Genomic DNA, 14,814 nt, shown 5'->3' with positions numbered 1-14,814 from the left:
TGAACACGATAGAGGAAAACTACTTCGATCTCAACTGACGAACTTGCCGGTCTAGAATAGCTACCGGCTCCTCCTCATAAGACAAGTCCTTGTCCAACTGGACAGTACTGAAATCTAACACGTGGGATGGATCACCGTGATACTTCCAAAGCATAGACACATGAAACACTGGATGCACTGCTGATAAGCTCGGCGGCAATGCAAGTCTATAAGCCACCTCTCCCACTCGATCAAGAATCTCAAACGGGCCAATGAACCTAGGGCTAAGCTTGCCCTTCTTCCCAAATCTCATCACGCCCTTCATAGGCGACACTCGAAGCAATACCCGTTCACCGACCATGAATGCCAAATCACGAACCTTGCAGTCGGCATAGCTCTTTTGCCTGGACTGAGCTGTACGAAGCCTATCCTGAATAATCCTGAACCAGATCCTTACCCAACAACCGAGCCTCTCCTGGCTCAAACCATCCAACCGGAGACCGACACCGCCTACCATATAAAGCCTCATATTGAGCCATCTGAATACTCGAATGGTAGATGTTGTTGTAGGCAAACTCTGCTAAAGGCAAAAACTGATCCCACGAGCCTCCAAAGTCAATGACACAAGCTCGGAGCATATCCTCCAAAATCTAAATAGTCCGCTCAGACTGCCCGTCCGTCTGAGGATGAAATGCTGTGCTCAACTCGACCCGTGTGCCCAACTCTCGCTGAACTGCTCTCCAGAAATGTGAGGTAAACTGCGTACCTCGATCCGAAATGATAGACATGGGCACATCATGAAGACGAACAATCTCCCGGATATAAATCTCAGCTAACCTCTCGGATGAATAGAAGACTGCCACAGGAATGAAATGCGCTGACTTGGTCAGCCTATCAACAATGACCCACACTGCATCAAACTTCTTCTGAGTCCGTGGGAGTCCAGTAACAAAGTCCATAGTGATACGCTCCCACTTCCACTCGGGAAGCTCAATCCTCTGAAATGAACCACCGGGCCTCTGATGCTCGTACTTAACCTGCTGACAATTCAAACACCGAGCCACATATGCAACGATATCCTTCTTCATTCTTCACCACCAATAATGCTGCCGCAAGTCCTGATACATCTTTGCGGCGCCCGGATGAATAGAGTACCGGGAGCTGTGGGCCTCCTCTAAAATCAACTCTCAAAGACCATCCACATTAGGCACACAAACTCGACCCTGCAATCTCAAAACTCCATCATCATCTAGGGTAACCTGGTTGGCACCTCCGTGCTGCACCGTGTCTCTAAGGACACAAAAATGGGGATCATCATACTGCCGTTATCGGATACGCTCAAATAATGAGGATCATCATACTGCCGTTATCGGACTTGGTTAAAAAGAAAATTCTGAAAATATTTTCAGCTTTCACAAAAAGGTACTTAACTTTTTACCAGCTTTGAATAACGCCAGGATCTCTAGCGATAAACAACTAACTGCTTGTGAAAATAAATACGAATCATAAAGCAAAGACAACTAATTTGGTGATTGAAGAAGGGAAATAACAGAAAATTAAAAGATCGAGTGTTTAGAAAACCAATTGTTAGTGGTAAAACAAAGAATTAAGGCCAAAATCATACGCAGCCCACTAAACTTGTTCAAGTTTTCCTTTTAAACACTTTATTTAAGTTTTGTTCCGATTGAACACTTAAGCTACTCAAAATTTGTACCTATGAAACACTTTTTTGATAAGCAGCAAAAAATTAAAGAGAGTGTAGTACACTCTCCAATGATGTGGCAAATTGACCAATTAAATTATGACGTTTGGCATTTGAGTCCAAAATAATACGTAATTAACAAAATGAATTATGAAGGAAAAAGAAAACTATTTTTAAGAAAAAGAACTAAGTCTAAACCCCATCCAGACCCTTCCCTATTCTTCTGCCCATCAGAAGTCATTTCTAACCAAAATCTTCTCCTTTTTTTTTTGTTTTTTTGTTTTGGTTTTTAGATCTAATTCTTCTGTAATTTTAGATTTGATGTTTTCACTTTTTGATCTAATATTTTCTGGTACAAGAGAGGAAGGGGGATAGAAAAGAGAGTGGTGGCAGTGATGGGTCTCCATTTTTTCCGGCGAGCAAGGCGGTGGTGGTTGTCGGAATCAAAGAAAAAGGAGCAGAAGGTGATGGTCGTTTTCATATTCGAAAAAGATGAATTAAGTGGTGATGATTGGAGTGGTGGCAGCGTAGGCACTGATGATGGCAGAAGGTGGTGCTATTGGTTCGAAAAAGGAGGAAGAAGAGGCGTGGTGGCGGCTGTAATGGCAGATCCACAGATGAAATGACGGTAGTGGTGGAAGAGGTAGGTGGCTGAAGAAAAGAGAGAAGGGAGGACTGTGGTGGTGGCGTGACGATAGGGACGTCGCCCATGGTGGTGGATGGTGGAGAAGTTATGGCAAAGAAGAAGAAAGAGATTAAAAAAATAAAAAGGAGAAAAAAAACTAAAAATAATGCATCTCACGCTCTTTGGGTAAGTGTATCACACATCATGCCATGTCAGCAAAAAGTGTTTAATGGGTATAAATTTGACTAGTGTAAGTGTTCGATAGGAATAAGCCTCAAATAAGGTGTCTAAGAGGAAAACCCGGACAAGTTTAGGGGGCTGCGTATGATTTTGGCAAAGAATTAATTAAAAATTAAGCTGATTGAATTGGAAATTTATGGTAGTAATTAAAGCTTATTTATGGGAAATTAAGCAACACTATTGTTCCTTGAGGGCGAGCAACAATTATCCTACTCAACATTAATTACTGGCTTTAACCATCTAAAACTGTTTCATAGAAAAAGTTCAATCGAGGCGAAAAGTCAAATATATTTTGTCCTGACTATTTATTTAATTTTACCGTTTCGAATTATTGTTGGAAGCTTCCGACAGCAATATGATTACGGGCGTATTTGAGGTGATTTTAACTTTAAATTGATCAATGGCGCAATTGATGATTTAAGTGATATTTTAAGATAAGCATTTTTAAACTAGTTGAGGGTGAGCTTTTTTTTAGAGTAATGTACGTGTTGTGTGATAAGACACTTCCTTATTTCTACGAGAGAAAGAATGAGAGAGGTTCTTTAGAATAATGTGCATGTGCATGGTAAGTCGCTTCCAATAACAACATGACGATTGCCCTAATTGAGGTATTTAAAAACTTAAAGTGACTGCTAGTGTAATTAATGATTTGTGTCTTGATTTTTTTTTTTTGAAAAATAGGCGGTGAGTTTTGAAAAGTTACCTGACCTTCCTTAGTAGTATCTGATAAGTCACTTCTTAATTTCGCGAGATAGAGAGAGAGAAAGAAAGAGCTTCTTTTAGAATAACATCAATGTGCATGGTAAGTTGCTTCCAAACAACATGACGATTGCCCTAATTGAGGTATTTAAAAACTTAAAGTGACTGCTAGTGTAATTAATAATTTGTGTCTTTTTATTTTTGAAAAATAGGCGGTGAGTTTTGAAAAGTTACCTAACCTTCCTTAGTAGTATCTGATAAGTCACTTCTTAATTTCGCGAGATAGAGAGAGAGAAAGAAAGAGCTTCTTTTAGAATAACATCAATGTGCATGGTAAGTTGCTTCCAAACAACATGNAAGATTAAATATTCAAAATATAATTTAAATCATAAGAAAGGAACCATATTCAATACATTGTAGTTTGCTACTCATAATCCCTAGAATACCTTGTGTCTTGCTATAGTAAATATGTTGGAAATAATTTAGTTTCGATAGGAGTAGTATAATAGGTTTGTGAATTAGGATTTTGAGTTTAATTACTTGTTGGCTTGTAACCGTTTTCATAATTTCAAGGCCCAAGGAAAAATTTAATGTTTTATTATTTTTAAGCTTAATATATAAATATATTTTCCCAATATAAATTTATTCGGCACAGTTCGATATTTTTTCGGTTAATTTTCATAAAATAAAAAGCCTACCCTAATTATCGGTAAGGTAATAGATTTATGTAAAAACTTACAGCTTTATTAAAAAGACCTAAAAAATGATTCGCTACGTTGCTGTTCGGTCGATTTATTCAGTTTTTAAATGTCACGACCCTAAATCCCGACCCGGTGGTGATGGCGCCTCTCGTGAAGACAAGGCCAGCCAACTAAAGCCCAATTCATCTTTTAAAGCAGTTAACCAACACAAAATAGTCTAAACATGATTTAACAATACTGAATAGCGGAAATATCAAGATAATGCGAAAAATCCAACACGACACAGCCCTAACCGGGGTGTCACAAATCACGGGCATCTATGAACCACAATACTGTCTACTAAGGTCATAAACTACTACAAATGTTTGTAAGGAAACATAAATGATAGAGTAGAGACACGGGGCTGCGGACGTCAACAGCTACCTCGTAACCTCCAAAAGGGCCCGCCTGGAACTGGAGGAAATCAACACCCCGGAGCGGAACCAGCTACGCCTGAATCTGCACGCAAGGTGCAGGGAGTAAGGTGAGTACTCCAACTCAGTGAGTAACAAATGTAAATAATGACTGAAAGTAAGAAAAAACGTAAGGCACATAGCGGTCTATAATGAAGCAGTAAAATCATTTAAAATCAGTAAACCAGTGGAAAACACAAGTAAAATCCTCTTTCAACAAGTAAACAGGTAATTGACAGAAAATTAAAGTGCGGTAAATAAATAGAAGCTCGCCCCTCTGGCACAGTATTACCACATCCGCCCCTTGGGCAACATCTCAGAACAATAACAGCCCCTCGGGCTCAATCTCACATCACACTGGGTACCCGCGCTCACTGGGGTGTGCAGACTCCTGGAGGGGCCCCTTACGGCCCAAGCGCAATAACAAGCCACCTCGTGGCATCAAATCTAGGCCCTCGGCCTCATATCACTCAAGCCACCTCGTGGCGTACATATCTCAGGCCCTCGGCCTCAAATCAGTATCAATGTCTCCTCACAACATAGGCGCTCGGCCTTACTCAGTCGAAAATACTCACAAGCCCCTCGGGCAATAATAAAACAGTGTTTCTCAGCCCAAAGATCATTGAAAATATCATTTAAGTCTCAAAACCGAGTAAAAATGGCTGAGTAGTAAAACAGTGGAAATTAACCTGACTGAGTTCAAATAGTAAGTCAAAACAGCGAGGAAATATCAAATAAAAGCCCCGAAGTGTTCAAGTAGTTGGCACGAAGCCCAAATATGGCATTCAGCCCCATAAATGATGATAACAAATAGTTTCCAATCAAATACGCGGTAAAATTATAAATCGGAACGGACCAAGTCCAAATCCCTACTAGTACACGACCCCACGCTCGTCATCGAGCGTGTGCCTCGCCTCAATATAGTACTACGATGCACAATCCGGGGTTTCAAACCCTCAGAACATCATTTACCATCATTACTCGCCTCAAACCGGCTAAATCTCTAGCTCGCGACGCCTTTGCCCTTCGAATTGGCCTCCACGCGCGTCGAATCTATCCAAAATCAGAGCGAAGACGTCAAAATATGCTAAGGGAACAAAGCCCAAGCGAAAGTAATCAAAAAATACCAAAAAAAATCCCGAAATTAGACAAACCCGAGCCTCGGGCCCACTTCTCGAAACTCAGAAATTTTTACACCAACGGATTCCTTATCTCGCCACGAGATCATACATATCAAAATAACTAAAATCGGAGTCCAAATGACCCCTCAAATCTCCATTTAAAGGCTTATTAAACCCAAGCCCTAATCTTCCATTTTTAGTCCTTTAATTCCTTTAATTACAACTTTAATTCATGAAATTCTACCATAGAAATGTGTTTTTAAGTCCAAAATCCATACCTCCACGAAGCCTCTTTGATTTCTCTCTTCAAAATCGACCAAAGCTCCCAATTCCGAGTTCAAAAATGGTTAAACCCTTCAAGAATCGCGAAGGATGAAATCTATACATTCTGCCCAGTCCTTTTCGCATCTGCGGTCCCATAACCGCTTCTGCGGTACAACATTTGCGGTCATTCATCCGCTTCTGCGGAAGTCACTTAAAAGACCCAAAACCGCATCTGAGGTCAAGCTTCCGCACCTGCGGCTTCAACCGAATCTGCGGCTCCTGACGAATCCTTCCTAAAACCGCTTATGCGGCACTGCACCTGCGGTTCTCAAGCTGCAGGTGCGAAAACACCAGAAGCAGCAAACTTCAGCAGCTGCAATTACACTTCGACTCTTCCGCTAACCATCCGAAATCACTCCGAGGCCCCCGGGACCTCAACCAAAAGCACAAACATAACACAATACCTTATTCAAACTTGCTCCAATCGTCAAAACACCTCAAACAACATCAAATATACCAAATCACATCGAATTCAAGCCTAAGTTTCTAAATTCTTCCGAAATACGTTTTTGATCAAAAACCCAACCGAACCACCTCCAAATAACCTGAAATTTTACACACACATCCCAAATGACATAACGGAGCGGTAACTCATGAGACGACCGGCCGGGTCGTCACTTCCTCCCCAACTTAAATAAACGTTCGTCCTCGAACGAGTCAAGAAACATACCTGAAGCCTCAAATAGGTGATGATATCTGCTTCGCATCTCCCGCTCGGTCTACTAGGTAGCCTCCTCCACGGCCCGACCTCTCCACTACACCTTCACTGAAGCTATATCTTTTGATCTCAACTTCCGAACCTGACGCTCCAGAATAGCTGTTGGCTCCACATCGTAAGTCAAATCACCCTCCAACTGAACCGTGCTGAAATCTAGAACATGAGACGGATCTCTAATGTACTTCCGGAGCATAGAAACATGGAACACTGGGTGCACACTCGACAAGCTGGGTGGCAAAGCAAGCTCATAAGCCACCTCTCCAATCCTCCGAAGTACCTCAAAAGGCCCAATGAACCGCAGACTCAACTTCCCCTTCTTCCCAAATCTCATAACACCTTATGTGGGCGAGACCTTCAACAGAACCTTCTCACCGACCATGAACGACACATCTCTAACCTTCCTGTCAGCATAACTCTTTTGCCTCGACTGTGCTGTACGAAGTCTCTCCTGAATCACCTTCACTTTATCTAAGGTAGCCTGAACCAAATCTATCCCCAATAGCCTAGCCTCACCGGGCTCGAACCAACCAACTGGAGATCTGCACCGCCTCCCGTACAAAGCCTCATATGGAGCCATCCGGATACTCGATTGGTAGCTGTTGTTGTAAGCAAACTATGCAAGCGGTAGAAACTGATCCCATGACCCTCCGAAATCAATAACACAAGCGCGTAGCATATCCTCCAATATCTGAATAGTGCGCTCGGACTGCCCGCCCGTCTAAGGGTGAAAAGCTGTGCCCAACTGTACCTGAGTACCCAACTCTCGCTAAACCGACTTCCAGAACTAGGAAGTAAACTGAGTGCCCCGATCTCAAATGATGGAAACTGGGACACCATGCAACTGAACAATCTCCCGGATATATATCTCTGCCAGCCGCTCTGAAGAATAAGTAGTACAGATAGGAATGAAGTGCGCGGACTTGGTCAGCCTATCCACAATCACCCAGATAGCATCGAACTTCTTCAAAGTCCGAGGGAGTCCACTACAAAGTCCATAGTGATCTGCTCCAACTTCCACTCTGGAATATCCATCCTCTGAAGCAAGCCACCCGGCCTCTGATGCTCATATTTCACCTGCTGACAATTGAGACACCGAGCTACAAACCCCACAATATCTTTCTTCATTCATCGCCACCAGTAATGTCGTCTAAGATCCTGCATCTTCGCGGCTCCTGGATGAATAGAATACCGCGAGCTATGGGCCTCCTATAGAATCAGCTCCCGAAGCCCATCTACATTGGGCACACAAATCTGGCCCTGCATCCTCAATACTCCATCATCTCCAATAGACACATCCCTGGCATCATCATGCTGAACTCTGTCCCTAAGGACGAGCAAATATGGATCATCATAGTGGCGCTCTCTGATGCGCTCATATAGGGAAGACCGAGAAACCACACAAGCCAATAGCCATCTGGGCTCCGAAATATCCAACCTCACGAACCGATTGGCCAAAGCCTGAACATCAACCGCAAGAGGTCTCTCCCCAACTGGAAGGTATGCCAAACTCCCCATACTCACTGCCTTTCGGCTCAAAGCATCGGCCACCACATTGGCCTTTCTCGGATGGTACAATATAGTGATGTCATAATCCTTAAGTAACTCCAACCATCTCCGCTGCCTCAAATTAAGATCCTTTTGTTTGAACAAATGCTGAAGACTGTGATAATCAGTGAATACCTCACAAGATACGCCATACAAGTAATGCCTCCAAATCTTCAATGCGTGAACTATGGCAGCCAACTCCAAATCATGAACGGGGTAGTTCTGCTCATGGGGCTTCAACTGACGGGAACATTAAGCAATAACTCTACCCTCCTGCATCAACACACAACAAATCCCTACTCTCGAAGCCACAATATACAGTATATGAACCTGAAGCTGATGGAAAAACCAACACTGGAGCTGTGGTCAAAGCTATCTTGAGCTTCTGAAAGCTCTCCTCACACTCGTCCGACCATACAAATGAAACATCCTTCTAAGTCAACTTGGTCAAGGGCGATGCGATGGATGAGAATCCCTGAACAAACCGGCGATAATAGCCTGCCAAACAAAGAAAACTACGAATCTCTGTGGCTGAGGACGGTCTGGGCCAACTCTGCACCGCCTCTATCTTCTTTGGATCAACCTGAATGCCCTCACTGGACACCACGTGCCTTAAGAATGCCACTAAACTAAGCCAAAACTCACACTTGGAGAACTTTGCATAAAGCTTCTCCTCCCTCAATCTCTGCAACACAACCCTTAAATGCTCCGCGTGCTCCTCCTGACTACGTGAATATACCAGGATATCATCAATGAAAACTATGAAAAAAAAGTCAAGATAAGGCCGTAATACGCTGTTCATCAGATACATGAACGCTGCTGGGGCATTGGTCAGCCCAAAAGACATAACCGGGAACTCATAATGACCATTTCTGGTCCTGAAGGCCGTCTTAAGAATATCCGAATCCCTGATCTTCAACAGGTGATAACCCGAACGGAGATCAATCTTGGAGAATACCCTCGCTCCCTGAAGCTGGTCGAATAAATCATTAATGCGAGGCAAAGGATACTTGTTCTTAACTGTTACCTTGTTCAATTGCCTATAATCAATGCACATTCTCATAGTGCCATCCTTTTTCTTCACAAACAGAACCGGCGCACCCCAAGATGACACACTAGGCAGAATGAACCCCTTATCTAGGAGTTCCTGAAGCTGCTCCTCTAACTCCTTCAACTCCGCTGGTGCCATACAATACGGCGGAATAGAGATGGGCTGAGTGCCAGGCACCAGGTCAATACCAAAATCAATATACTTGTACGGTGGCATGCCCGACAGGTCTGCAGGAAATACATCAGGGAAATCCCTCACAACTGGAACAGAATCAATACTGGGAGTCTGAGCTCCAACATCCCTCACAAAGGCAAGATACGAAAGACACCCCTTCCCAACCATACACTGGGATTTCAAGAAGGAAATCACTCTGCTAGGAACATAATCAGTCACACCTCGCCACTCATTCCGTGGCATACCCGGAATAGCCAACGTGACTGTCTTGGCATGACAATCTAGAATAGCGCGACACGGAGATAGCTAATCCATGCCAGAATGACATCGAAATCTACCATACTCAATAATAAAAGATCAACTCGGGTCTCCAGACCCCCAATAGTCACCACACACGACTGGTACACACGGTGTACAACAACAGTATCGCCCACCGGGGTAGATACATGAACAGGTAAACCAAGAAACTCATGAGGAGTACCCAAATAGCGAGCAAAGTATGATGACACATAAGAATAAGTAAACTCGGGATCAAATAGTACAGAGGCATCTCCGTGGCAGACTGAAATAATACCTATAATGACAACATTAGAAGCAATGGCATCGAGTCTGCCTGGAAGAGCATAGAAACGGGCCTGACCGCCCCCTGATCGACCTCCCCCTCTCGGGCGACCCCTAGCTGACTGATACCCACCCCTAGCTGGCTGGGCAGGTGGTAGTGGAGCAACTGGCACTGAAGCTGATGACTGACCCCTCTGCTGGGATGAACTAGGAACACGGCGGGTACACTGCCTCCACATGTGGCCCATCTCGCCACACTCACAACAACTCTTAGGTGCTAGAGAAGGGGACTGATGGGAACCCCTCGCACCGGAATGACCAGCAGATGCACTGGCGTAGAAGAGCCCTAAACAGATGGAGCACGGGATGAGCTCTGAGCTGAAAGGGCACTAAGTGAAGAATGGCCCTGGTGTGAACTGTGGGAACCATGACCCGGTGATGCTCCTCGATTACTTGAGCGATCAGACTGACCCTGACGGAACTATCGGCCTCTATCGTGCTGGAACTGGCCCCTCGACGGACCGCCACTGTAGCTACCAGATCCTCGAGGCCTCTTGGCCTCCCTCTCCTCTCGCTCCTGGCGACGGACAGACTCAATCTCCCTAGCAATATCCACAACCTCCTCGAATGTAGCACCAGCCACCCTCTCTCTGGTCATAAGGATACGGCCGATAAGTAAGACCATCGACAAACCTCATGATCCTTTCTCGATCTGTCGGAACCAACCAGATGGCATGACGAGCCAACTCAGAGAATCTCAACTCATACTGTGACACGGTCATGTCTCCCTGACGCAACCACTCAAACTGCCTACACAGCTCCTCTCTGCGAGACTGCGGTACATACTTCTCCAGAAAGAGAACGGAGAACTACTGCCAAGAAAGAGGTGCTGCACCAACAGGCCTGCGCCTCTCAAAATCCTACCACCAGGTGAATGCAGGTCCTGAAAACTGATAAGTAGTGAAAGCGACCCCGCTGGTCTCCAAGATACCGGCTGTACGAAGCATCCTCTGACACTTGTCTAGAAAACCTTGGGCATCCTCGCCCTCTACTCCGCTGAAGGTCGGAGGTTGAAATATCCCAAATCTCTCCAACCTACGCTGCTCATCCTCTGGCATGATAGGAACTACATAGTCCTGAGCAGCTGTGACCGGCTGGGCTGGATGTGCCCCCAGCGTTTGAAGTCCCTGCACGACCTGCTCAGGTGTGCGGGCGGCGGGAGTCTGACTGCCTCTCCCGGCCTGTGAAGTAGCTGCGACTGTAGTGGCTGAAATCGCCTGAGCTAGGCCAGTGCAAACTGATAAGATCTGAGCCAAGGCCTCCTGAAGACCCGGAATCACAATAGGCACAGCTGGTGCCTGAACTGGTGCTGCTGGAGGGTCCACAGCTGGGACCTGGTCCTGAACTGGAGCAGCTGGTGGATCTGTAGGTGCTGCCCCCGTTGCTCTGCCTCTACCACGACCACGACCGCGTCCTCGGCCTCTGGTGGCCGCAGCTGGTGGGACTGGTGCTCGTCCACCCTGTCCGGTAGCGCGTGTCCTCACCATCTGTGAGAGAATAGAACAACAGAAGTTCAGTACTCGGATCAACAAACTCACAGGATAAGAATTTCAAGAATGTGAATTTTTTCCAAAAGGTTCTACAGCCTCTCGAGGATAAATACAGACGTCTCCGTACCGATCCGCGAGACTCTTCTAAACCTGCTCATGACTCGTGAGACCTATGTAACCTAGGCTCTGATACCAAGTTGTCACGACCCTAAATCCTGACCCGGTCATGACGGCACCTCTCGTGAAGGCAAGGCCAGCCAACTATAGCCCAATTCATCTTTTAAAGCAGTTAACCAACACAAAATAGTCTAAACATGATTTAACAATACTGAATAGCAGAAATATCAAGATAATGCAGAAAATCCAACCCGACACAGCCCTAACCGGGGTGTCACAAGTCACGAGCATCTATGAGCCACAATACTGTCTACTAAGGTCATAAACTACTACAAATGTTTGTAAGGAAATAGAAATGATAGAGGAGTAGACACACGGGGCTGCGGACGTCAACAGCTACCTCGTAACCTCCGAAAGGGCCCGCCTGGAACTGGAGAAAATCAGCACTCCGGAGCGGAATCAGCTACGCCTGAATCTGCACGCAGGGTGCAGGAGTAAAGTGAGTACTCCAACTCAGTGAGTAACAAATGTAAATAACGATTGAAAGTAAGAAAACACGTAAGGCACAAAGCAGTCTATAACGAAGCAGTAAAATCATTTAAAATCAGTAAACCAGTGGAAAACACAAGTAAAATCCTTCAACAAGTAAACAGGTAACTGACAGACAATTAAAGTGCGGTAAATAAACAGAAACTCGCCCCTCAGGCACAGTATTACCACATCCGCCCCTCGGGCAACATCTCAGAACAATAACAGCCCCTCGGGCTTAATCTCACATCACACTGGGTACTCGCGCTCACTGGGGGTGTGCAAACTCCTGGAGGGGCCCCTTACGGCCCAAGCACAATAACTAGCCATCTCGTGGCATCAAATCTAGGCCCTCGGCCTCATATCACTCAAGCCACCTTGTGACGTACATATCTCAGGCCCTCGGCCTCAAATTAGTATCAATGTCTCCTCACAACATAGGCCCTCGGCCTTACTCAGTCGAAAATACTCACAAGCCCCTCGGGAAATAATAAAACAGTGTTTCTCAGCCCAAAACATCATTGAAAATATCATTTAAGTCTCAAAACCGAGTAAAAATGGATGAGTAGTAAAACAGTGGAAATTAACCTGATTGAGTTCAAATAGTAAGTCAAAACAGTGAGGAAATATCAAATAAAAGCCCCGAAGGGTTCAAGTAGTTGCCACGAAGCCCAAATATGGAATTCAGCCCCATAAATGATGATACAAATAGTTTCCAATCAAATACGCGGTAAAATCATAAATCGGGACGGACCAAGTCCAAATCCCTTATAGTACACGACCGCACGCTCGTCATCGAGCGTGTGCCTCGCCTTAATATAGTACTACGATGCACAATCCGGGGTTTCAAACCCTCAGAACATCATTTACAATCATTACTCACCTCGAAGCGGCTAAATCTCTAGCTCGCGACGCCTTTGCCCTTCGAGTTAGCCTACACGCGCGTCGAATCTATCCAAAATCAGAGCGAAGACGTCAAAATATGCTAAGGGAACAAAGCCCAAGCGAAAATAATCGAAAAATACCAAAAAAATCCCGAAATTAGCAAAACTCGAGCCGCGGGTCCACTTCTCGAAACTCAGAAATTTTTACACCAACGGATTCCTTATCTCCCCACGAGTTCATACATATCAAAATTACTAAAATCGGAGTCCAAATGACCCCTCAAATCCCCATTTAAAGGCTTCTTAAACCCAAGCCCTAATCTTCCATTTTTAGTCCTTTAATTCCTTTAATTACAGCCTTAATTCATGAAATTCTACCATAGGAATGTGTTTTTAAGTCCAAAATCCTTACCTCCACGAAGCCTCTTTGATTTCTCTCTTCAAAATCGCCCAAAGCTCCCAATTTCAAGTTCAAAAAATGGTTAAACCCTTCAAAAATCGCGAAGGATGAAATATTATACATCTGCGGTCCCATAACCGCTTCTGTGGTACCGCATTTGCGATCATTCATCCTCTTCTGCGGAAGTCACTTAAAAGACCCAAAACCGCATCTGCGGTCAAGCTTCCGCACCTGCAGCTTCGCAAATGCGGCTCATTAACCGCATCTGCGGCTCTTGATGAATCCTTCCTAAAACCGCTTCTGCGGCTCCTCTCCCGCACGTACGGCACCGCACCTGAGGTTCCTAAGCCACAGGTGCGAAAACACCAGAAGCAGCAAACTTCAGCAGCTGCAATTACACTTCGACTCTTCCGCTAACCATCCGAAATCACCCCGAGGCCCCCGGGATCTCAACCAAAAGCACAAACATAACCCAATACCTTATTCAAACTTGCTCCAATCGTCAAAACACCTCAAACAACATCAAATCTACCAAATCACATCGAATTCAAGCCTAAGTTTCTAAATTCTTCCGAAATACGTTTTTGATCAAAAACCCAACCGAACCACCTCCAAATAACCTGAAATTTTACACACACATCCCAAATGACATAACGAAGCTACTGCAACTCTCGGAATTCCATTCCGACCCCTATATCAAAATCTCGCCTATCAACCGGAAATCGCCAAAATATCAACTTCGCCAATTCAAGCCTAAATCTATTCCAAACCTTCAAAACCCATTTCGATTACACTCATAAGTCATAAATCACCTCCCGAAGCTAACCGAACCATCGAAACTCACATCCGAGCCCTCTAACACATAAGTCAGCATCCGGTTGACTTTTCCAACTTAAGCCTTCTTTAAAGAGACTAAGTGTCTCAAACTTCACCAAAACCAATCCAGATTCAATCCAACTAACCCGATGCCTCAAAACACAGATGAACAAAGCAATAAGAAGCAGAAATGGAGAAAACAGAGCGGTAACTCATGAGACGACCGGCCGGGTCGTCACATTAAATATTCATTGACACCCCTCAAGCTAAGGTTAGACCAAACACTTACCTCGGCGCCACGGACATAATTCACGATTCAATTATAGCTTTTTCCCTTGATTCCACCACCAATTCGCTCGTATCTAGTCACAAGTTACTTAATTACATCAATAAATGCTAAATGAATCAACCCCAATGCAAGAAAAGGAGTTTTCCAAAGTTTTACCCAAAAAGTCAAAAATCGCCCCGGCCCCACATGGTCAAACCCGAGGTTCGAACAAAAAGCCGATCACCCATTCCCCCACCGAATTCAAATATATAATTTGCTTTGAAATTGGACCTCAAATCGAGGTCCGAATCCCCAACTTTTTGGTAAAACATAGGTTCTACCCAAAACCACCCAATTTC

This window comes from Nicotiana attenuata, unplaced genomic scaffold, assembly GCF_001879085.1.
Source record: "Nicotiana attenuata strain UT unplaced genomic scaffold, NIATTr2, whole genome shotgun sequence".
NCBI lineage: Eukaryota > Viridiplantae > Streptophyta > Magnoliopsida > Solanales > Solanaceae > Nicotiana > Nicotiana attenuata.
The sequence above is the reverse complement of the archived record's forward strand: the minus strand, read 5'-3'. Positions refer to the sequence as shown.